Here is a 25,525-nt window from a genome sequence, read left to right as displayed (position 1 = left end):
GCGCGGTTGACACCAGCGCCACAGAGTCTGAGAAGAGAGTGAAGAGGTCTTAGACAGGTTCTTTAACATACACTGAAGTTTAAAGGCCTACTGAAACCCACTACTACCCACCACGCAGTCTGATGGTTTATATATCAATGATAAAATATTAACATTGCAACACATGCCAATACGGCCTTTTCAGTTGTCGTCTTCAAAACGTCGTGTAATGATGACGTGTACGCAAGACGTCACGGGTTTTTAGGGAATATGCACACACACAGCTAAAAATTGTCTGCTTTAACCGCATAATTACACAGTATTTTGGAGATCTATGTTGCTGAATCTTTTGCAATTTGTTCAATTAATAATGGAGAAGTCAAAGTAGAAAGATGGAGTTGGGAAGCTTTAGCCTTTAGCCAAACAAACACACGGTGATTCCTTGTTTAAAATTCCTGGAGGTGAAACTTTACTATGGATCAGAGCGCAGTCAAGAGAACATGAATCACGAAGGAATGTCAACCAGCAGGTTTCGGTGAGAAAATTGTGGTAAAAAGTCGCTTCTTACTGGAGATCAGCTGAGCTTGTGCCGTCCATAGCTGCCGTCGACTCCCCTGAGACACATGGCGTCAAAACACCCGTGAACACACACCTCCGACTATCAGGTACTATTAAACTCACTAAAACACTAGCAACAAAATAGAAAGATAAGGGATTTCCCAGAATAATCCTAGTAAATGTGTCTAAAAACATCTGAATCCGTCCCAATGCAATTCCGTTTTTTTTTTAACTTGCTTTTTTTTCTTTCTAGTCCGTCGTTATCAATATCCTCAAACACGAATCTTTCATCCTCGTTCAAATTAATGGAGAAATTGTCATTTTCTCGGTCCGAATAGCCCTTTTTGTTGGAGGCTCCCATTAAAATCAATGTGAATATGTGAGGAGCCCCCACACTTGTGACGTCATCGTCTGCGACTTCCGGTAAAGGTAGGGCTTTTTTGTCAGCACCAAAAGTTGCGAACTTTATCGTGGATGTTCTCTACTAAATCCTTTCAGCAAAAATATGGCAATATCGCGAAATGATCAAGTATGACACATAGAATGGACCTGCTATCCCCGTTTGAATAAGAAAATCTCATTTCAGTAGGCCTTTAATATACTGTAATGTAGGGGAATGCAAAACAATAACAGTGCAATACTTTTTCATAACATGGTCACTACTGCCTAGTTTCTCTTGTTATATTCTTATTTTACTGTTATACGTTTATTCCCATTGTTGCTTTTTATTTTTATTCTTATTGTAATACTTTTTGTATTTTTTTTCCGTTTTAACCCCATTATTTACTTTTTACTTTTTAAATTTAAATTGCTGGAATTTTAATTTTCCTGAAGGATTTTTCCTGAAAGAATCAATAAAGTAAAAACCCTGTTTCCATGTGAGTTGGCAAATTGTGTTAAATGTTAATATAAAAAGAATACAATGATTTGCAAATCCTTTTCAACCCATATTCAGTTGAATGCACTACAAAGACAAGGTATTTGATGTTCAAACTCATTACCTTAATTTTTTTTTTGCAAATACTAATCAACTCAAAATTTCATGGCTGCAACACGTGCAAAAGTAGTTGGGAAAGGGCATGTTCACCACTGTGTTACATCACATTTTCTTTTAACAACACTCAATACACGTTTGTGAACTGAGGAAACTATTTGTTGAAGCTTTGAACGTGGAATTCTTTACCATTCCTGCTTGATGTACAGCTTAAGTTGTTCAACAGTCTGGGGTCTTGTTGTCATATTTTCCGCTTCATAATGCGCCACACATTTTCGATGGGAGACAGGTCTGGACTGCAGGCAGGCCAGGAAAGTACCCGCACTCTTTTACTATGAAGCCACGCTGTTGTGACACATGGCTTGGCATTGTCTTGCTCTTTGGTACGGAGGACACAATGTTCACCGTTTCCAAAAAACAATTTGCAGAACACTTTTCCACTTTGCATCAGTCCATCTTAGCTGAGTTCAGGCCCAGCGAAGCCGGCAGCGTTTCTGGTTGTCGTTGATAAATGGCTTTGGCTTTGCAAAATAACTTTAACTTGCACTTACAGATGTAGTGACAATCTGTAGTTACAGACAGTGGTTTTCTGAATTGTTCCTGAGCCCATGTGGTGATATAATTTACGCTCTGATGTCGCTTTTTGATGCAGTACCGCCTGAGGGAATGAAGGTCCGTTATATCATCGCTTACGTGCAGTGATTTCTCCAGATTCTCTGAACCTTTTGATGGTATTACGGACCGTAGATGGTGAAATTCCTAAATTTCTTGCAATAGCCCGTTGAGTGAAGTGAAGCGAATTATATTTATATAGCGCTTTTTCTCTAGTGACTCAAAGCGCTTTACATAGTGAAACCCAATATCTAAGTTACATTCAAACCAGTGCGGGTGGCACTGGAAGCAGGTGGGTAAAGTGTCTTGCCCAAGGACACAACGGCAGTGACTAGGATGGCGGAAGTGGGAATCGAACCTGCAACCCTCAAGTTGCTGGCACGGCCACTCTACCAACCGAGCTAAACCGCCGTACAAGAGAAAAGTTGTTCTTAATGTTGTGTTGAGAAAAAAATGTTCTTAATGTTGTGTTGAGAAATGTTGTTCTTAAACTGTTTGACAATTTCCTCACGCATTTGTTCACAAAGTGGTGACCCTTCCCCCATCCTTGTTTGTGAATTACTGAGCATTTCACGGAAGCTGCTTTTAAACCCAATCATGGCACCCACCTGTTCCCAATTAGCCAGTGGGATGTTCCAAATAAGTGTTTGATGAGAATTCCTCAACTTAATCAGTATTTATTGCCACCTTTCCCAACTTCTTTGTCACGTGCTTCTGGCATCAAATTCTAAAGTTAATGATTATTTGCAAAAAAAAAAAATAAGTGTTTATCAGTTCGAACATCAAATATGTTGTCTTTGTAGCATATTCAACTGAATATGGGTTGAAAATGATTTGCAAATCATTTTTCTCCGTTTATATTTACATCCAACACAAGTTCCCAACTCATATGGAAACAGGGTTTGTATATGACAGCAAACACCTACTGTTTTTAAGGACCATCTGCAAAGATTTAAACCAAAGATCCTCTATATGACAGGAGTGTTCTGCTATTTTTAAGGACCGACCGCAAAATAAACAAGTTTAAATATCATCTATATAATAGGAACACCTCCTGTTTTTTTAGGATCTTCCGCAAAAATGTAAGCCAAAGATCCTCTTAAGGAAAGGAGTGTTCTGCTGTTTTTAAGGATTGACCGCAAAACACACAAGTCAAAGATCATCAATATGACAGCAAACACCAACTGTTTTTAAGGACTTTCTGCAAAAATGTAAGCCAATGGTCCTCTATATGACGGGAGTGTTCTGCAGTTTTGAAAGACCGACCTTAAAAAACACAAGTCAAAGATCATCCATGTAACAGGAACACTTACTATTTTTAAGGAACTTATGCAAAATTGTAAGCCGAAGATCCTCTTTTACGACAGAAACACTTGCTGTTTTTTGGGATTGACGATGTCAACGAACCTTTATATGACAGGAGTGTTCTGCTGTTTTCAAGGACCGACTGCAAAAAACAGAAGTCAAAGATCATCTATGTGACAGCAAATTGTCAGGCTTGCCACTGACAATTTGTTTGTGTTTTAGTTTTTCCTCTGTGTGTGTTCAGTATTTTCTGTCCTTAGTTCCTGTCAGCACTCATATTTTGGTTCAGCTTCCTGTTTGTCTCCCTGTGTGCTGTTTTCCCTCAGCTGCGGCTGATTGGCACCTGGCCACACCAGTAATCAATCAGCCTGCTCCTATTTTACCTGCTTTGTTCCTCCAGTCAGTGCTGGATTATTGTATTGCATGTCGCACTTGTCATTGCTACCTGTCGTGTCGTATCTTGCCGTGTCAATGCAGCGTTGCGGTAAGCTATGTTTGATAGTGGTTTTTAGCTTACTGTCTTTTGTTCCCTGCTTCCAGTTTGTTTTCTAAGTACAAGTACGACTTCTGTTTTCCATGCTAAAGTTCCTTTTTGTTTTCTAGCTCCCATGCTAGCTCTCTTAGTTTGTTATTCGCCTACTTGCTTGCTTTTTGTTTTTACCCTTTGTTTGGTTTTGTTCTAGTACAGGAGTAGGGAACCTATGGCTCTAGAGCCAGATGTGGCTCTTTTGATGACTGCACCTGGCTCTCAGATAAATATTAGCTGACATTGCATTACACAATGAGTAATGAATAATTCCGCTGGTAATCAGTGTCAAAAATAACGTTCAAAATATAAAACATTCTCATGCATTTTAATCCATCCATCCGGTTTCTACCGCCCGCACATGTTCAAGAAGTAGCATTAATGGTAAGAAGTATTTTATTTATTGTTGGTTAGCTTCAGAATAACAATGTTATTAAAAATAATAAGAGACTTATTATAATCTCAAAAAATGTTGGTCTTACTTAAAAATGCACGCATTTAGTTGTATTCAGTCTTAAAAAAATATTATATGGATCTCACGGAAATACTTTTTTAAAATATTTGGCTTGTATGGCTCTCTCAGCCAAGAAGGTTCCCGACCCCTGTTCTAGTAGTTTATATTAAAACCATGTTTCCTTATTCAATGCCTGCCTCTGTCTCTGCATCTTGGGGTTCGTCACCAACTCCCTGTGACACTAACATCTACTGTTTTTAAGGACCTTCTGCAAAAATGTAGTCCAAAGATCCTCTATAGGACAGGAGTGTTCCGCTGTTTTTAAGGACCGACCGCAAAACACACAAGTCGAAAGATCATTTATATAACAGGAACACTTACTGTTTTTAAGATCCTCTATACGATAGAAGCACTTGATGTTTTTTTATGATCGACGACGTCAACGATCCTCTATATGATAGGAGTGTTCTGCTGTTTTCAAGGACCGACAGCATAAAACACAAGTCAAAGATCATCTATGTGACAGCAAACCTCTACTGTTTTTTAAGGACCTTCTGCAAAAATGTAAGCCAAAGATCCTCTATAGGACAGGAGTGTTCTGCTGTTTTTAAGGACTGACCGCAAAACACACAAGTCAAAGATCATCTATGTAACAGAAACACCATTTTAGACAACAGAAACATATGCACACTGACCCTTTCTGACAGTTTCTTATTTCTTTCACATCCTGTGTGTGAGGCTGTGTATCGTATCACCAGCGCATTTGTGCGTCTGGAATGACAAAAACGCAAGAAAATGCATCATTAACAAGGTGCCGAAACGCATCAATTGAATTCAGCTCTATAAGTCATGCAGCAGCTATAAAACCATATGAAATAAAACTTGAACAGACGGTATGTCTAATATTTTTATTCCTGTCCGTCCACCAAAATGTTGACCACACACATCGGACGATGGATTCTCGTCTGTAGAGCGCAAGCACCAATCCTGAAACTGTCAGTTTGCACGTCCCTCTGACTCGTGCTAAAAAAAAAGCCAAATAGTGCTCGCAAAATGTTGATAATAATAATGGATTAGATTTATATCGCGCTTTTCTATTGTTGGATACTCAAAGCGCTCACAGTGAAGTGGGAACCCATCATTCATTCACACCTGGTGGTGGTAAGCTACATCTGCGTGGCTGCCAGTTTGCGCCTATGGCCCCTCCGACCACCACCAATCATTCATTCACCAGCGTGAGCGGCACCGGGGGCAAGGGTGAAGTGTCCTGCCCAAGGACACAACGGCGGCGATTTGGATGTCAATAGGTGGGAAGCGAACCTGCAACCCTCAGGTTTCTGGCACGGCCGCTCTACCCACTACGCCATGCCGCCCCAATCACATTGCGCGTGCTAAATTAGTTATATTTTGTCTTCCCAGATTGGTGGGTGTTTTGATGATCAGTTTATATTTAGCATAATAATAAGACAGCGACGCAAAATAGATGGCACCCCTTATTCCTCTCACTTTTTGGGGGGAATTTTGACTATCGTTCACAATCCTTATGAGAGACAAGAAGACATACATTCTTTTTATTGTTGCAGTCACTTCAAAATGCATTCAAAAATCGTCATCAATACTTAATTTACATTCCATAACCTGTATAGTAACCAAGCTGTAGCGACATTGTTATTGTAAGAGCGAACACTGAGGAACTCTTTCTCTAGCATACTAACACATCGGCATGCTACGGTATTTGTCGTTAAAGCTAACTATGTAAAGAGATAAGCAAGCGTCTACGTCAACACAAAATGCGTTTGAGTTTGTAATTCACAACACTGTGATAGAACACCAATTTGTACTGAATGAAAAACATAAACATCCATATTACAGTATCTGTAAAGTAATAGCCCACCTTATATTTTGTTTGTACACAGCGAGCCAGACAGTGTATGTACTGTATCATGATCAATATTTAAAGTGTGACTCACTCTATGGACAGTTATGCATTTTGTCCAGCTGGCCGGGGACATTTTTTCCCGGTGTATTTAGATAAGCAGTCCATTTATGTCAACATAGCTTGGCTCCAAATTCCACATTTTTAGAGTCGTAACTTTCCCCTCATTCTCTTGGCTTCTGTCTGCTCCAACGTCTCACTCTTCCTTTGTGCTCGCTTCTAGAATCAGCAGTTCATCCTTCGTATGTTCAGCTTCAAAAAGATAAGGAGCCTATTCCAGCTGCATTCGGGCGGAAGGCGGCGTACACCTTGGACAAGTCGGCAATATTAAAATTCTTTAAAAAAAAAGACATGATGATTGTGGTCGATAGGGAAAAGTTCCCCTTTAACAGACGCAATCAACTTTGCACACCTTTAGTAGAGCAGCTTTGCGTGTGCTATCAGGTTAGCACATGTTTTAGTGCATGTAAACCTTTAGTAAATCAGGCCCACACACCTACTACAAAAGCCCTAGTCAAAGATCCTCTATAACAGGAACATTTACTGTTTTTAGGACTTATTGCGAAAAGCGTAAGTCAAAGATCATCTACAGTACAGTATATGACAACAGTATTCTGCTGTTTTCAAGGACTTACTGAAAAAAAAAATATGTCAAACATCCTCTATATGACAGAAACTCCTACTATTTTTAAGGCCGTAAAGAAAATAATGTTAGTCAAAGATCATCTTTACGACAAATGTGACATACTGTGTTTTTAGAACTACAGCAAAAACACCAGCCACAGATGCTCTGTATGACAGTAATGATCTGCTGTTTTTATGGACCTCCTGCAAAAACATAAGTCAAAGATCCTCTATATGACAGAAACAGGAACACGTACTGTTTTTAGGACTTATTGCGAAAAGCGTAAGTCAAAGATCATCTATATGACAAGAGTATTCTGCTGTTTTCAAGGACCTACTGAAAAAAATAGTTCAAATATCCTCTGTATGACAGAAACTCCTACTATTTTTAAGGCCCTAAAGAAAATAATGTTAGTCAAAGATCATCTTTACGAGAAAAGTGACATGCTGTGTTTTTAGAAGTACAGCAAAAACACCAGCCACAGATGCTCTGTATGACAGTAACGATCTGCTTTTTTAAGGACCTCCTGCAAAAACATAAGTTAAAGATCCTCTATATGACAGAAACAGGAACACGTACTGTTTCTAGGACTTATTGCGAAAAGCGTAAGTCAAAGATCAAGAGTATTCTGCTGTTTTCAAGGACCTACTGAAAAATTAGTTCAAATATCCTCTATATGACAGAAACTTATACTATTTTTGAGGACCTAAAGAAAAAATGTTAGTCAAAGATCATCTTTACAACAAAATTGCTGTGTTTTTAGAACTACAGCAAAAACACCAGCCACAGATGCTCTGTATGACAGTAACGATCTGCATTTTTAAGGACCTCTTGCAAAAACATAAGTCAAAGATCCTCTATATGACAGAAACAGGAACACGTACTGTTTCTAGGACTTATTGCGAAAAGCGTAAGTCAAAGATCAAGAGTATTCTGCTGTTTTCAAGGACCTACTGAAAAATTAGTTCAAATATCCTCTATATGACAGAAACTCCTACTATTTTTAAGGCCCTAAAGAAAATAATGTTAGTCAAAGATCATCTTTACGACAAAAGTGCTGTGTTTTTAGAACTACAGCAAAAACACCAACCACAGATACTCTGTATAACAGTAACGATCTGCTGTTTTTATGGATCTCCTGCAAAAACATAAGACAAAGATCCTTTATATGACAGAAACCCTTAGTTTTTATGGACCTAATGCAACAACATAAGTTAATTATCCTCTATATGACAAGAGTGCTGTGCTGACCTACAGCAAAAGCATAGGTCAAAGATCCTTCTATATGACAGGAAGTTGCTGTTTTTTTTAGCAAATATAGTAAGTCCATCCATCCATAACGGGCCGTGGCCCGATTTGTACCGGGCCGCAGAAGAATTTTTTATTCATTTTTATTAAATCAACATAAAAAACACAATATACACTTACAATTAGTGCACCAACCACAAAAACTTACCCTTTTCAGGACAAAAACGTCCATTTTTCATGACAAAAAAAATAAAATAATAATAAAAAACACAAACACCCCCCGGGCCGCGAGACAAATTATAAAGTGTTGACCGGTCCGCGGATACAAAAAGGTTGGGGACCACTGCTCTACGTGACATGCCATTCTGCGTTTTTTTTTTTTTTTTTTTTTTTTTTTAGTACCTGTTATAAAAACATTGGGGCTTCACGGTGGCAGAGGGGTTAGTGCGTCTGCCTCACAATACGAAGTTCCTGCAGTCCTGGGTTCAAATCCAGGCTCGGGATCTTTCTGTGTGGAGTTTGCATGTTCTCCCCGTGAATGCGTGGGTTCCCTCCGGGTACTCCGGCTTCCTCCCACTTCCAAAGACATGCACCTGGGGATAGGTTGATTGGCAACACTAAAAATGGTCCCTAGTGTGTGAATGTGAGTGTGAATGTTGTCTGTCTATCTGTGTTGGCCCTGCGATGAGGTGGCGACTTGTTCAGGGTGTACCCTGCCTTCCGCCCGATTGTAGCTGAGATAGGCGCCAGCGCCCCCCGCGACCCCGAAAGGGAATAAGCGGTAGAAAATGGATGGATGGATGGATATAAAAACATTCGTCAAAGATCCTCTGTGTGACAGGAGCAGGCTCCTGTGTTTAGGGCCTGAAGCAAAAAAGCTAGAATTGTGAGACTTGAAAAGTCAAAGAGTGACACATCTTCCTCATGCATTGAGGATCTTTGGAGAAACTTTGACAGGGGTCCAATAGACTTTGTGTCCATGCCTTTCTGACCCCTCCCTCCCCATACGTGTGTGCGCATGTGCGTGTGTGTGTTTGCGTGTGCGAAGTGATGATGAGGAGTGGCTGGCCGGCTGTCAGCACGCGTTGGCCGTGGGAAAGTTCCCCCGACCGGCGCTGATAACCAATCAGGGGCCGGCGGGCCGTCCCCGCACTGCAATGAATGGAGCAATTGGTAGACGGGAGGTCTGCAGGCAGCGTGTGAACCTGTAATCCAATCCCGACTCAGCCCAGCAGCGGAGACGGGAGCGCCGCCGCAGCCAGAGGAAGCTACCAACCACCAACATCCCTCCCTGCCTGCCTCCTCACCCAAACACCCTGGAGGTTCCACATAATCATCGTCATCATCCTCAGATCTAGGATGTAGGACCCCAAACAGTTCCATTCGGTGTTTGAATACAACAGAAGGACTTTGGGGGTCCTATGTTAACATCATGTTAAAGTTAAACTACCAATGATTGTCACACACACAGTAGGTGTGGTGAGATTATCCTCTGCATTCGACTCATCACCCTCACTACCTGGGAGGTGTGGGGAGCAGTGAGCAGCAGTGAGCAGCAGCGGTGGCCGCGCCCGGGAATCGTTTTTGCTGATTTAACCCCCAATTCCAACCCTTGATGCTGAGTGCATGCCAAGCAGGGAGGTAATGGGTCCCATTTTTTATAGTATTTGGTATGACTCAGCCGGGGTTTGAACTCACGACCTACCCAGCTCAGGGCGGACACTCTAACCACCTCTGAGCAGGCACTATAAAACTTTCATAAATAAATATCGGTCCTGCCAGACACGGACATCTATTTAATAATACCACCTTGACATTTGTCAACCAAATTATTACACAAGGTGTCTCGGTAAAGAATCTGGGTATTATCTTCGACTCAACTCTCTCCTTTGAGTCACAGTTTCAAGAGTGTTACTAAAACGGCCTTCTTTCATCTCCGTAACGTCGCAAAAATTCGCTCCATTTTGTCCACTAACGACGCTGAGATCATTATCCATGCGTTCGTTACGTCTCGTCTCGATTATTTTCGGGTCTCCCCATGTCTAGCATTAAAAGATTACAGTTGGTACAAAATGTTGCTGCTAGACTTTTGACAAGAACAAGAAAGTTTGATCACATTACGCCTATACTGGCTCACCTGCACTCGCTTCCTGTGCACTTAAGATGTGACTTTAAGGTTTTACTACTTACGTATAAAATACTACACGGTCTAGCTCCAGCCTATCTTGCCGATTGTATTGTACCATATGTCGCGGCAAGAAATCTGCGTTCAAAGGACTCCGGCTTATTAGTGATTCCCGTCAAGACTAGGACTATGGTGCGGTTTGTCTTCCCATGGTGCAAAACGACTGGATCGAACACGATGTGAAGGTAACAACATCTTTTAATCTTAACTCGAAAAAACAAACATACAAAATGGGCTCACAGCGGAGGCACGAAACTTGGCTAAGAAAACAAAAACTTGCACTAAGGCAAAACTATGAACATAAAACAAAACTTGCAAACTATGGCATGAATTAAGAAAACTTACTTGGAACAAGAAAAGAGCATGAAAAAAGCAGCATGGATCATCAACATGAATAACAAGGGTGTGTATAGGATGATGTTGCTAGGCTGACTGCCTGGCAACTATAGACTCAAATAGAGGTGGCATGCGCGAGTCCAAATGAATCAGGTGCGTGACATACGGACAGGTGAAAACTAATGGGTTGTTATGGAAACAAAGCAGAGAGTGAAAAAACAGGAACTGACAGAGTGCCAAAACCCAACAGAACATAGCCAAACTAAACATGATCACCAGGACATGACAATTCCCCGAGCCCAAAAAAGTCTGCGGGCCATAGAGTGTTTTCTATTCGGGCTCAAGTACTCTGGGATGCCCTCCCGGTAACAGTTCGAGATGCTACCTCTGTAGAAGCATTTAAGTCCCATCTTAAAACTCATTTGTATACTCTATCCTTTGAATAGACCCGCTTTGTAGACCAGTTGATCTGCTGTTTGTTTTTATTTTCTCCTCTTCCCTACTCTCCCTTGTAGAGGGAGTCCGGTCCGGTGGCCATGGATGAAGTGCTGGCTGTCCAGACTCGCCTGTGTATCGGCTGGGGACATCTCTGCGCTGCTGACCTGTTTTCGCTTGGGATGGTCTCCTGCTGGCTCCACTATGGACAGGACTCTCGCTATTATATTAGATCCACTATGGACTGAACTTTCACTGTTATGTTAGATCCACTATGGACTGGACTTTCATAATATCATGTTAGACTCGCTCAACATCCAAGGTTTCTCATAGTCATTGTCATCAACATTCCAGTGGGGTTAGTTTTTCCTTGCCCTTATGTGGGCTCTGTACTGCGGATGTTGTTGCGGCTTGTGCAGCCCTTTGAGACACTTGTGATTTAGGGCTATATGAATAAACATTGATTGATTGATAAAATAATAACCATTTTAATGGAAAAGATGCTCAGCTTTGATGGAGACTGTCTGCAAGGGTTTCATTAGACAGTATCATGATTATTAAGATGAAATCTAACTTCAGACATTCATTAAAAAACTGGCAATTTTAAAGCCCCACTTAACAACTCTCAGTTTTGGTAGATTTTTGCGGCGCCAGTGGACCAAAGTAGCGTTTTGCCTGAATGACGACCACATTTCCCAAGAGGACCAGAGCATGGCGTCGTAAATGGTCAGAAAACTAATGTCACGTACATATAAACTGACACAGTAATACCACAATGATCCAGTATGATGATCTTTCCACAGTAGGAACCTACTTCATGTATTACTCAAACTTAATATTTGCCATTTGCAGTCATCAAACTTCTTTTCTTTATAAAGTACTTTTGAGTTTGTTGCGTGGCTGGTCGTGTCAATGTAGAACTGCGAACTAACGGGCTGGTGGTTATTTATTTTAGTTTCCGACAGCTAACATTAGCATTAGCATTTTGATTTGAGCATCGAAAGTCACTTACTAGTTTAGCAGGAATAGAGCCAAGGCAACATCGGTCTGAAATCCCTCCTCATCTTTGAGCTGAAGCCAGCAAGTAAAGCCGGGCCTTGACTGACCTTTTATCCAGGTAGCCTAGAAATTATTCTTTGTTATTATTATAATTTCAGTCGGTTAAGGAAATTAAATATACATGGAAGTCTGAATAGAAGTGAGAAGCGTTTATGTATACTGTAAGAAATACTTAGAGTCCGTCTGCTGATCTGAAAAAGAGCCAAAGCTATCAATGAGCTGAGGAACCATCTTCAAAGTGCAATCTGAAACAAATAATGCAAACAATAAAATGTAACTTCCAGGGCTTGACATTAATGATGTACCGTCGTCCCGGGGACGGTAAAAAAAAAATGCACGGGTCGATGGCTTTTAACCATTTTTTTCTTTTTCTCTTTATGTATTTATTCATTTTACATTTTATATTAAATGTCTCGGATTTTCCTCCCTCTGAAAATCCTATGAAATGTTTAACAAGCCATCCTATAATAATACAACAGCTATTAATGTAACAAATCAATGCAATAAAACAAATATATTTCTAATGATGTTTTCTTCATTATTTTAACAATAGGCTAACGTATACTACTTTATATAGATTCTACAAGAAACACAAAACTTAAAAACTAAATTATTTACAACTGCAGACACAAGGTTTTGTGCAGCTTGACCACAGAGTTGAGAAGGAGCAAATATCTTCAATATTTGTATGGGAAAATCACAAAGAAATCTTCTGGGGGAGGATGACGCCCCTACAGGTATTTGGTTTACAAACTTTCAGCCCCACCTAAAACAAAATTCACCACTGATCATGATGCATTCTCATTTTAGGCAAAACATAAGACAATACTCTCTTAACAGTATAATTGTAACCAGGAATAAGTCTTCAAGTAACAATATTCAAATACTAACTTTCCTGGGTAAGACAGACTTTGGTTTTATTCTGAATCCAGTGAAACAGATTGGTGGTTTTAGCAGATTATAAAGACTTTCAGGTCTTTATATATGTTTAAGTATTTGGCAGACACTTTTATCCAAAACAGCATACATGAAAAATACATATAAAAAAATCACCGTACACATGATCGTTTACGGGAAGAATGTAATAGAAAATATCAATACAAAGTGTCAAGACAGAATAAACTCTCTGTTGCTGCAGTCTATTGGTCTGTAAGATATATAGATATCTAATATATTCATACATTGTTTACGTAGGATATACACATGTATATATAACCTAATCATATTGTTTCTTCCACTTAAAAATAGCTGACCATTTTTCCCCCTTCTCTGGGATTATTATTCCCAGTTTTGATCTTGGATGTCTGGCCACTTATAGTATATAAGAATATTCTATTACAGTTAATCAAACTATGAACACACCAAACATGTGTCCTTTATCATAGTTACACGTTGACAAAAAAGCGCGTGAAAATCAGTGGTATTCAGTGAGATCAAATGCGCTGAAAGTCCATTACTACTGCCAAAAGAATTGCACTGAGTAGAGTGGATCACCAATCCAAAATGGCGGCTGCGCGTTTCGACTCGTCAGCGCCAGTAGGCAGTAGCACTCCTTACGCTATGAAGTGCGGGGGAACTGAGTGAATAATGACAGGTTATAGGATTATTTATTTTAATCTCTTATTCGGGCCACTTTAAAATTAATATTTCGGCATGTATTTGTAAAAAAAAGAAAAGACATATAAATAAAATAAAATATAAAGCCAAATTATTTAGGGGGGCATAAGAATATTTTAGGGGGGCTTCAGCCCCCCTAAAATAGGCCTAGTGACGCCCCTGGCTTCAGCCATGACAGCAGTAATTGCACGCAGGTGTTCGCATCGACTTCCGTCTTTGTCACGAATGGGAAAAGGAGGAAGTGACATATGTCATAAAGCAATCTCCATATTTGTAGTTCTTTTGTGTGGCAGGGTTCCTACCACCCCCCTCAAAGTTGCTCAGTGTCAGTGAAAGTGATACAGACCCCCTTAGGCCATGACAGAGGTGTCATTCAACTAGTTGTAAGTACATGTATCATCCCCAAAAATATGAAACTATTTTATGAAGGTTGTTAAGTTGCCTATTGCTGCTTTAGATGCTCAGTTTTGATATGGCACCAATGATGATGATTATTATTAATACAGTGTGATCCAGTGCAAAATTTCATCTGAAAAACTCTGTGTTTTAATGTTCACTTCTGACTGGGTGTCATTCAAAAATATATGGGATTTGATACAAAAGTTCCAATGAAAAACAGGCTGTTTTGAATTAGAGATGCTCAGTTTTAGAGGTGGGAATCTCTGGGCACCTCACGATTTGATTACAATTACGATTCAGGAGCTACGATTCGATAAAAAATCTATTATTGATGCATCTTTATATAAAGTGATGCAGTTTTATATATTTTTTAATTTCCCTAAATAAGTATTTATCACTTGCAACATTTAAAGATAGATAGATAGATAGATAGATAGATAGATAGATAGATAGATAGATAGATAGATAGATAGATAGATAGATAGACAGACAGACAGACAGACAGACAGACAGACAGACAGACAGACAGACAGACGGACAGACAGACGGACAGACAGATAGACGGATAGATAGATAGATAGATAGCTAGATAGATAGATAGATAGATAGATAGATAGATAGATAGATAGATAGATAGATGGTACTTTATTGATTCCTTCAGGAGAGTTCCCTTAGGAAAATTAAAATGAAATAAGATTAAATGAAAAAGAAACAGTTACATTAATTACCATCACATTTAATATGTTATATTAACTGTGCGCAAAACTGCAAGCAGCGCAGAGATGTCCCCAGCCGATACACAGGCGAGCGGTCCATCCTGGGTCCCGACTCTGGACAGCCAGTACTTCATCCATGGCCATCGGACCGGACTCCTTCTACAAGGGAGAGTGGGACAGAGGAGAAAAAGAAAAGAAATGGCAGATCAACTGGTCTACAAAGCGGGTCTATTTAAAGGTTAGAGTATACAAATAAGTTTTAAGGTGAGACTTAAATGCTTCTACTGAGGTGGCATCTCGAACTTTTACTGGGAGGGCATTCCAGAGTACTGGAACCCAAACGGAACACACTCTATAGCCCGCAGACTTTTTTTGGGCTCTGGTAATCACTAATAAGCCGGAGTCCTTTGAACGCAGATTTCTTGCCGCGACATATGGTACAATACAATCGGCAAGATAGGATGGAGCTAGACCGTGTAGTATTTTATACGTAAGTAGTAAAACCTTAAAGTCACATCTTAAGTGCACAGGAAGCCAGTGCAGGTGAGCCAGTACAGGCGTAATATGATCAAACTTTCTTGTTCTTGTCAAAAGTCTAGCAGCCGCATTTTGTACCAACTGTAATCTTTTAATGCTAGACATGGGGAGACCCGAAAATAATACGTTACAGTAATCGAGACGAGACGTAACAAACGCATGGATAATGATCTCAGCATCGTTAGTGGACAAAATGGAGCGAATTTTAGCGATATTACGGAGATGAAAGAAGGCCGTTTTAGTAACGCTTTTAATGTGTGACTCAAAGGAGAGAGTTGGGTCGAAGATAATACCCAGATTCTTTACCGAGTCGCTTTGTTTAATTGTTTGGTTGTCAAATGTTAAAGTTATATTATTAAATAGAGGACCGATAATCAGCATTTCCGTTTTTTTGGCGTCGAGTTGCAAAAAGTTAGCAGACATCCATTGTTTAATTTCATTAAGACACGCCTCCAGCTGACTACAATCCGGCGTGTTGGTCAGCTTTAGGGGCATGTAGAGTTGGGTGTCATCAGCATAACAGTGAAACACGAGAGTGCATTTGGTGAACTGGACGTTTTAAAGAGGCTGACAGCGTCAGCAAAATATTCCTTCAACAATAAACAAGCCAACCAAATGATTAGAAACAGCTCCAGCATGAGACCTTACGAGGCAAATGAAGTGGAAATAATAATCAAGAAGGCCTCCTATGAATGAAAGGAAGCATTTAGGCGACCCTTTTCATCTCGCCGTTGAGACAGTGTGTGTGTGTGTGCGTGTCAGTGTGCGTGTCAGTGTGTGTGTGTGTGTGCAGAGAGAGTCACGCTCATGCATGTGCGAGGTGGTGCAACCTGAATCTTTTGTCACAATAAACACAGGTGTGCATCCACATTAGTACGTGTGGGTAGGGCGGAGGGGAGGAGGGAGGGGCGAGTGAGAGGGTGGGGGTTTCGGGGGGTGGCGGAGGCGGGGTCTGTGTTCTGTTCATTTGTTGTATTTCAAGTTCACCCAGAGTTCCCACGCTGTTATTTTCTGCCCCCTCGTCTTTGTTCTAAGCGGTCTCATCACATGTTGTGATTAGTCGGGCCTTTCAGGAGTGGAGGGGGGCCTTTGAAGGTGAGGGAGGGATGGACGCCCAACGCTCCCCCTCCCCCAACCACCCCCTTCCTTTGGAAATCAGGCCACCAACTTGAATCTCGCACTCAGGGCCAAAAACAATCCTGGTTTTAGTGAAGACTGCGCTTGGATCTGATCTTGGTTCTTATAATTTTCTTATAGTTCCCATGAGAACTTTTACAAAATATGTCATACCATCATTTGGCCCGGAACCAGACCATTTAATGAGTTTAGCAAGAAAAAAAAGCCTACGCATGTCATCATCAGGTGCTTTGTTTGTTTGGGATTGAACTTCCTGCAAAAAAAAAAGCCAGCCTTGCGTCTGCATGACTGACGAGTGACGCCGGGCGGCCATGATGACAGAGCGACGCTGATGGATGACGTTTAGGAAGTCGCCTCAACAGCAAAACAAACGTTACAAATAAGGGGTGTAATTAGTCCTCATTTGCCAGGGCCTGTAAACGCTGCTATTTTTCCGACCTTTTGGGGCTTGCGCTTGTCGGCAAGACAACTATTCCTACACTGTTGTGTTGAAAGTAATTGTTCAACAAGGATTTCAATAATTATCTGTTGTGGATGTTGTGCACATCCAACATCTGTGGGGTGTTGTTGTTCGTTAGGTATTTTAGGACACAATGTAAAAAAAAAAGAAAATATTCTGTAAACTGTAACAGTTCGGGTTATGATGTCAGAATTTTACGTATAAGTGACAACAATGTTTTCAAAACAATCACAGACAAGAATGTCTGCATGTTATCCGAACATTTTTTCGCAGGATTTACTGAACAACAATAAAAAAAACCCTAAGAAAAAAAATCTTCGGCGTTGTCCCGTAGCTAAGGGAAAACCGACACAATGATCACAAATGAGGTCATGTTAATAAAACACTCCAAACAAGTGCAAATGCTGAATAGCTAGTGCTAATTAGTTTCTAGGGAAAAAGGCTATTGAGTGCGACAAGTAGTTAACTGGTTCTGGCGATTTTTGCAACACGCCAACAATTTCGGAACTAAAAGAAACTGCAAAAATTGTACAAAACCGAAAACAAGTGTAGTTGGCATGTTGTCCATCCATCCATCCATCCATCATCTTCCGCTTATCCGAGGTCGGGTCGCGGGGGCAGCAGCCTAAGCAGGGAAGCCCAGACTTCCCTATCTCCAGCCACTTCGTCTAGCTCTTCCCGGGGGATCCCGAGGCGTTCCCAGGCCAGCCGGGAGACATAGTCTTTCCAACGTGTCCTGGGTCTTCCCCGTGGCCTCCTACCAGCTGGACGTGCCCTAAACACATCCCTAGGGAGGCGTTCGGGTGGCATCCTGACCAGATGCCCGAACCACCTCATCTGGCTCCTCTCGATGTGGAGGAGCAGCGGCTTTACGTTGAGCTCCTCCCGGATGGCAGAGCTTCTCACCCTATCTCTAAGGGCGAGCCCCGCCACCCGGCGGAGGAAACTCATTTCGGCCGCTTGTACCCGTGATCTTATCCTTTCGGTCATGACCCAAAGCTCATGACCATAGGTGAGGATGGGAACGTAGATCGACCGGTAAATTGAGAGCTTTGCCTTCCGGCTCAGCTCCTTCTTCACCACAACGGATCGATACAACGTCCGCATTACTGAAGACGCCGCACCGATCCGCCTGTCGATCTCACGATCCACTCTTCCCCCACTCGTGAACAAGACTCCTAGGTACTTGAACTCCTCCACTTGGGGCAGGGTCTCCTCCCCAACCCGGAGATGGCACTCCACCCTTTTCCGGGCGAGAACCATGGACTCGGACTTGGAGGTGCTGATTCTCATTCCGGTCGCTTCACACTCGGCTGCGAACCGATCCAGTGAGAGCTGAAGATCCCGGCCAGATGAAGCCATCAGGACTACATCATCTGCAAAAAGCAGAGACCTAATCCCGTGGCCACCAAACCGGAACCCCTCAACGCCTTGACTGCGCCTAGAAATTATGTCCATAAAAGTTATGAACAGAATCGGTGACAAAGGACAGCCTTGGCGGAGTCCAACCTTCACTGGAAACGTGTCCGACTTACTGCCAGCAATGCGGACCAAGCTCTGACACTGATCATACAGGGAGCGGACTGCCACAATAAGACATTCCGATACCCCATACTCTCTGAGCACTCCCCACAGGACTTCCCGAGGGACACGGTCAAATGCCTTCTCCAAGTCCACAAAGCACATGTAGACTGGTTGGGCAAACTCCCATGCACCCTCAAGAACCCTGCCGAGAGTATAGAGCTGGTCCACAGTTCCACGACCAGGACGAAAACCACACTGTTCCTCCTGAATCCGAGGTTCGACTATCCGGCGAAGCCTCCTCTCCAGTACACCTGAATAAACCTTACCGGGAAGGCTGAGGAGTGTGATCCCACGATAGTTGGAACACACCCTCCGGTCCCCCTTCTTAAAGAGAGGGACCACCACCCCGGTCTGCCAATCCAGAGGTACCGCCCCCGATGTCCACGCGATGCTGCAGAGTCTTGTCAACCAAGACAGCCCCACAGCATCCAGAGCCTTAAGGAACTCCGGGCGGATCTCATCCACCCCCGGGGCCTTGCCGCCGAGGAGCTTTTTAACTACCTCAGCGACCTCAGCCCCAGAAATAGGAGAGTCCACTACAGATTCCCCAGGCACCGCTTCCTCAAAGAAAGACGTGTTGGTGGGATTGAGGAGGTCTTCGAAGTATTCCCTCCACCGATCCACAACATCCGCAGTCGAAGTCAGCAGAACACCATCCGCACCATACACGGTGTTGATAGTGCACTGCTTCCCCTTCCTGAGGCGCCGTATGGTGGTCCAGAATCGCTTCGAAGCCGTCCGGAAGTCGTTTTCCATGGCTTCCCCGAACTCTTCCCATGTCCGAGTTTTTGCCTCCGCGACCGCTAAAGCTGCACACCGCTTGGCCCGTCGGTACCCGTCCACTGCCTCCGGAGTCCTATGAGCCAAAAGAACCCGATAGGACTCCTTCTTCAGCTTGACGGCATCCCTCACTGCTGGTGTCCACCAACGGGTTCTGGGATTACCGCCACGACAGGCACCAACAACCTTGCGGCCACAGCTCCAATCAGCCGCCTCGACAATAGAGGTTCGGAACATGGTCCACTCGGACTCAATGTCCCGCACCTCCCTCGTGACATGTTCAAAGTTCTCCCGGAGGTGTGAATTGAAACTCTCTCTGACAGGAGACTCTGCCAGACGTTCCCAGCAGACCCTCACAATGCGCTTGGGCCTGCCAGGTCTGTCCGGCATCCTCCCCCACCATCGCAGCCAACTCACCACCAGGTGGTGATCGGTAGAAAGCTCCGCCCCTCTCTTCACCCGAGTGTCCAAAACATGAGGCCGCAAATCCGATGACACAACTACAAAGTCGATCATGGAACTGCGGCCTAGGGTGTCCTGGTGCCAAGTGCACATATGGACACCCTTATGTTTGAACATGGTGTTTGTTATCGACAAACTGTGACGAGCACAAAAGTCCAATAACAAAACACCACTCGGGTTTAGATCCGGGCGACCATTCTTCCCAATCACGCCTCTCCAGGTTTCACTGTCGTTGCCAACATGAGCGTTGAAGTCTCCCAGTAGGACAAGGGAATCACCCGGAGGAGCACTTTCCAGTACTCCCTCGAGTGTACCCAAAAAGGGTGGGTATTCTGAACTGCTGTTTGGTGCGTAAGCACAAACAACAGTCAGGACCCGTCCCCCCACCCGAAGGCGAAGGGAAGCTACCCTCTCGTCCACTGGGTTGAACTCAAACGTACAGGCTTTGAGCCGGGGGGCAACCAGAATTGCCACCCCAGCCCGTCGCCTCTCACTGCCGGCAACGCCAGAGTGGAAGAGGGTCCAGTCCCTCTCGAGAGAACTGGTTCCAGAGCCCTTGCTGTGCTTTGAGGTGAGTCCGACTATATCCAGCCGGAACTTCTCTACCTCGCGCACTAGCTCAGGCTCCTTCCCCCCCAGTGAGGTGACGTTCCACGTCCCAAGAGCTAGCTTCTGTAGCCGAGGATCGGACCGCCAAGTGCCCTGCCTTCGGCTGCCGCCCAGCTCACAATGCACCCGACCTCTATGGCCCCTCCTATGAGTGGTGAGCCCATTGGAGGGATGACCCACGTTGCCTCTTCGGGCTGTGCCCGGCCGGGCCCCATGGGAACAGGCCCGACCACCAGGCGCTTGCCATCGTGCCCCAACTCCGGGCCTGGCTCCAGAGCGGGGCCCCGGTGACCCACGTCCGGGCGAGGGAAATCTGGGTTCATTTCGTTGTAATTCCATAGAAGTCTTTGAGCTGCTCTTTGTCTGATCACTCACCTAGGACCTGTTTGTCTTGGGAGACCCTACCAGGGGGCATGAAAACCCCCAGACAACATAGCTCCTAGGATCATTGGGACACGCAAACTCCTCTACCACGGTAAGGTAGCAGCTCAGAGAGGAGGTTGGCATGTTGTGTAATTCGTAAATAAAACAGAAAACAATGATTTGCAAATAATTTTCAACTTATATTCAATTGAATAAACTGCAAAGACAAAATATTCATTGTTCGAACTGAGAATTTTTATTTATTTTTGGCAAATAATCATTAATTTAGAATTTAATGGCAGCAACACATTGCAAAAAAAGTTGGCACAGGGGCATTTTTACCACTGTGTTACATGGCCTTTCCTTTTAACAACACTCAGTAAACGTTTGGGAACCGAGGAGACCAATTTTTGAAGCTTTTCAGGTGGAATTCTTTCCCATTTTTGCTTGATGTACAACTTAAGTAGTTCAACAGTCCAATTTTGCGCTTCATTTGCGCCACACATTTTCAATGGGAGACAGGTCTGGACTACAGGCAGGCCAGTCTAGTACCCGCACTCTTTTACTATGAAGCCACGCTGAAATAAGCAGGAGCGTTCATGAATACGTTGCTTGGATGCATTTTTAGTCTACTTTACACCTTTTGTTTTCGCCCTCTTTTTGTGCCCTTGTGTGCATCATCCATTCCATTCTTACCCTTTCCATCCTTTGTAACTGAGCTACTGTGTGGGACAATTTCCCTTGTGTATCAATAATTTCTCAGTCTTTTTTGCTACTTTTGCCAGCTTATTTGAAACATGTTGCAGTCATTAAACTCCAAATGAGCTAATATTTGCAAAAAATAACAACGTTTTCCAGTTCGAACATGAAATATCTTGTCTTTGCAGTCTATTCAATTGAATATAGGTTAAAAAGGATTAGCGAATCATTGTATTCTGTTTTCATTTCCGATTTACACAACTTCACTGGTTTTGGAGTTTGTAATATCACATGACAACACTGTCATTTTAATTTGCATTGCAGAGCAGATGGAGAAGTCACTTTGCAATGAAACAAGATGTTTCAACCTGTTGTTATCCAAATTTAAAGGCCTACTGAAACCCACTACTACCGACCACGCAGTCTGATAGTTTATATAGCAATGATGAAATATTAACATTGCAACACATGCCCATACGGCCTTTTTAGTTTACTAAATCGCAATTTTAAATTTCCTGCAAGTTTCTTGTTGAAAACGTCGCGGAGTGATGACGCGTTTGCGTGACGTCACAGACTGTCAGGAAATATTAGCGCTGCGCCAAACACGGCTAAAAGTCGTCTCTGTTCATGGTGTAATTACACAGTATTTTGGACATCTGTGTTGCTGAATCTTTTGGTATTTGTTCATTTAATAATGGAGACTATAAAGAACAATGCTGTTGGTGTAAAGTGGTGTATTGCAGCGGTCTTTAGCACCGAGACACAACCAGTGTTTCTTTGTTTTTAACACAGAGCGGTCAAGCAAACATGTTTTCTCTACGTCAACCAGCAGGTTTTTGGATGGGGAAATTGTGATATATATCTTACTGGACACATCAATGAATTATTCGTCGTCCTGCAGCAGCTGTCAAAAAATGCAGTTGTGAGCTTGGCTCCTCGGCTTCTCTCTGAGACACTGCGTATTCACCGCAGCCATCCGACCTCGAGGTATGTCTTTACAATCTTTAAAATCTCACTAAAACACTATTAAAACAATAAGCAGATAAGGGATCTTCCAGAATTATCCAGGTAAATGTGTCTAAAAACATCTGAAACGCTCACAATGCAATCGCCTTTTTTTTTTTTAACTTTATTTATTTTATTTTTTTTCTAGTCCTTCGCAATCAATATTCTCATCCCAAATCTTTCATCCTCGCTCAAATTAATGGGGAAATTGTCGTTTTCTCGGTCCGAATAGCTCTTTTTGTTGGAGGCTCCCATTAAAAACGATGTGAGGACGTGAGGAGCCATCACACGGGTGACGTCATCGTCTGCGACTTCCAGTACAGGCAAGGATTTTTTATTAGCGACCAAAAGTTGCAAACTTTATCGTGGATGTTCTCTACTAAATCCTTTCAGCAAAAATATGGCAATATCTCGAAATGATCAAGTATGACACATAGAATGGACCTGCTATCCCTGTTTAAATAAGAAAATCTAATTTCAGTAGGCCTTTAAGCATTCAACGCACAAAAGCGTAATTTTCAAAAATGCAGGCAATTGTTGTGTAACCAACAGCAATATCACACAATAAACAAAAGCGGAAAACTAGCGAGAAATGCTAATGAGCTAAAGTGAAGGCGTCTGCAGGGTTAGCGTCAGGCAAAACCCAAACAATATGTGGAGGCTTGTCATTGTTTTGAGGAACAGCGAAAGGAAGCAGCGGATAATCCTGCTCTGAGACGAGAGCGACATCCCGCTATTGTGCCTTGACGTTTGCGCGTGTGTGCGTGTGTGTGTGTTTGTGTTTGTGTGTGTGTGTGTGTGTGTGTGTGTGTGTGTGTGCGAGAGACCTTTACCAGTATTGTCCTTTGTGAAGGTTTGATGTGGTGTCATTGTTTGCCCTTGTTGCTTCCCCTGTTAGCGATTCTCTTGACTTGTTTGGCCTGGTGTCTTACACACACACACGCACACGCACACGTACACACACACACGCACACGCACACGCACACGCACACACACACACACACACACACACAAGTAGTGAAAAAAGTGTCAAAGTTGACCCACTGACACTATTCTGTGCCGCGTACCCCAAAAGGCATGTCCCCACCACGACTATGCTGACATAAACAACCTGTTAGAGCCTTTTAGTTTTGACATTGTTCATGAGAATAAGAAATTATCCAACCATCCATCCATTTCCTACCACTTGTCCCTTTCGGGGTCGCGGTGGGTGCTGGAGTCTCTCTCAGCTGCAATCGGCCGGAAAGCGGGGTACACCCTGGACAAGTCGCCATCTCGTCACAAGGCCAACACAGATAGACAGACAACATTCACACTCACATTCACACACAAGGGCCAATTTAGTGTTGCCAATCAACCTATCCCCAGGTGCATGTCTTTGGAGAATAAGAAATGATATCATGTAAAAAACCACCAAAGCGCTACATTCCATTACAAGGGCCAACTCCACAAAGATGGCTACCGTGTTGCACTTCCAATGCAATATTATTACCGTGGAAAAAAACGTATTTTTAGTACATTCATGCATTAAAAAAAAGAACACAAACACACACTTTTAATAAATGAGTGTGTATTGTGGAAAATTCTACTAAAATAAATGAGTGTGTCTCGTACAAAAATGTATAAAATGATTATAAAAGAAGAGTGATCATCCCCTCACGAACATCTTGTTTAAATTTTTTAAATAATAAACATTTGCATTAAAAACATATAATTAAGTCAGTCACACAAAAATATAATTTGTGATTAAAAAAAATAGAATTTATAATTATTCTATTGAAGTAATGTAATTTAAAGTAATATATTTAACATAAAATAGTACTTGAAATAAGTAAACAAAAGTTAAAAGTGGTTTGAAAATACTGACAGGGAAGTCAACTACTTTTGTGACAATTTAAAAATATATAATTGTTCACTTAAAGGGGAACATTATCACAATTTCAGAAGGGTTAAAACCAATAAAAATCAGTTCCCACTGGCTTATTTTATTTTTAAATTTTTTTTTCAAAATTTTACCCATCATGGAATATCCCGAAAAAAGGCTTTAAAGTTTCTGATTTTCGCTATCTGTGAAGCCACTGTCCATTTTCCTGTGACGTCATCCAGTGATGCCAATACAAACAAACATGGCTGATAGCACAGCAAGATATAGCGACATTAGCTCGGATTCAGACTCGGATTTCAGCGGCTTACGCATGTATTGAAACGGATGGTTGGAGTAGGGAGGCAGATAGCGAAAACGAAATTGAAGAAGAAACTGAAGCTATTGAGCGAATAGCTATTGACGCTATTCGGCCATGTCCGCCTTAGCATCGCCGGTAAAATGTGCAGACCAAATGATCGGGACGTTCGCATCTTGTGACACTGGAGCAACTTAAATCCGTCGATTTGTAAGTATTTGTTTGGCATTAAATGTGGGTGGAGGGAAACGCTGGATGCAAATATAGCTACAAATGTACATACAGATAGCCTAAATAGCATGTTAGCATCGATTAGCTGGCAGTCATGCCGCGACCAAATATGTCTGATTAGCACATAAGTCAATAACATCAACAAAACTCACCTTTGTGATTTCGTTGACTTTATCGTTGGAAATGCATCTGCAGGATATCCATACATCTCTGTGCCATGTCTACCTTAGCATCGCTGGTAAAATGTGCAGACCAAACGACTTTTGCATTTTGTGACACTGGAGCAACTTAAATCCGTCGATTTGTAAGTATTTGTTTGGCATTAAATGTGGGTGGAGGGAAACGCTGGATGCAAATATAGCTACAAATGTACATACAGATAGCCTAAATAGCATGTTAGCATCGATTAGCTGGCAGTCATGCCGCGACCAAATATGTCTGATTAGCACATAAGTCAATAACATCAACAAAACTCACCTTTGTGATTTCGTTGA

At 42.4% G+C, this 25,525-nt stretch overlaps 2 long non-coding RNA genes across 2 annotated transcripts in view; one reads left to right on the top strand and one right to left on the bottom strand.

Annotated features, from left to right (window-relative positions):
* Nucleotides 1-52: 52 nt before the first annotated feature.
* On the top strand, nt 53-11,815 carry LOC133557754 (uncharacterized). The gene is made up of 2 exons (XR_009807842.1): nt 53-644; nt 11,274-11,815. It is a non-coding gene; the product is annotated as an uncharacterized LOC133557754 (long non-coding RNA).
* The window catches only part of LOC133557753 (uncharacterized), a 29,223-nt gene continuing 15,053 nt past the window's right edge, over nt 11,356-25,525 (bottom strand). The window contains exons 3-4 of the long non-coding RNA XR_009807841.1: nt 23,454-23,547; nt 11,356-15,143 (exon numbers count right to left, since the gene is read on the bottom strand). This is a non-coding gene — a long non-coding RNA (uncharacterized LOC133557753). The remainder of the gene's footprint in view (nt 15,144-23,453; nt 23,548-25,525) is intronic.

The sequence above is a fragment of the Nerophis ophidion genome, linkage group LG08 (genome assembly GCF_033978795.1).
Source record: "Nerophis ophidion isolate RoL-2023_Sa linkage group LG08, RoL_Noph_v1.0, whole genome shotgun sequence".
Taxonomy (NCBI): domain Eukaryota; kingdom Metazoa; phylum Chordata; class Actinopteri; order Syngnathiformes; family Syngnathidae; genus Nerophis; species Nerophis ophidion.
This window is presented reverse-complemented; position numbering and strand designations above follow the sequence as displayed.